The sequence below is a fragment of the Morone saxatilis genome, unplaced genomic scaffold, assembly GCF_004916995.1.
Source record: "Morone saxatilis isolate NCDOM2014 unplaced genomic scaffold, NCSU_SB_2.0 Contig6, whole genome shotgun sequence".
Lineage (NCBI taxonomy): Eukaryota > Metazoa > Chordata > Actinopteri > Moronidae > Morone > Morone saxatilis.
Genome location: NW_023340206.1, coordinates 13,532,389 through 13,533,053, shown reverse-complemented (window position 1 = coordinate 13,533,053; position 665 = coordinate 13,532,389).

Here is a 665-nt window from a genome sequence, read left to right as displayed (position 1 = left end):
TCTGTCTTACTTTCAGTTTTACTCTTCCTGTATGAAGAGGAGCAGCCACTGACATCCACAAGATGGCCCCATTGGACCAGAAAACTTATTTAATTATAGCAAATCAAATTTCAAACGTACAAAAATTGCAATACATTGTACAAATATGTCAATACAGTGAAAAAATATGATTTTACCACCAACATCAACCACAATAAACAAATACACATAACAAAAGAAAGAGAATATAAAAATTGTAAACTCACATATTAAGTATATAACTTATTATTTTTCTTTTACATAGTCATTTTCCAATTAGTCATTCTAATGGTTTTCTTGATTGTTAATAATTTTGAAACAGAGTCATAGAACACAATGGAGAAATATTTATTTTATATGTATTTATTAATTCATTTAAATGTAATATCTTCATGTGTATGAAATAAAAACTGCATTACTGCACTGATTAAATGTCTTTTATTTCATTAATAGTTATTGTGTCTTGGGTTTTTATACTACACTACTACTATATCAACATGCTACTATATTAATATTAAAAATAAATATATATATTTATTTATATAAATACATTTTATATAGCTTTATATACATTTATAGCGAGGAAACAGCGACATCTACAGGTGTTCCTCTGATAACAACAGCAGGTAAACAACAACAACAACAAC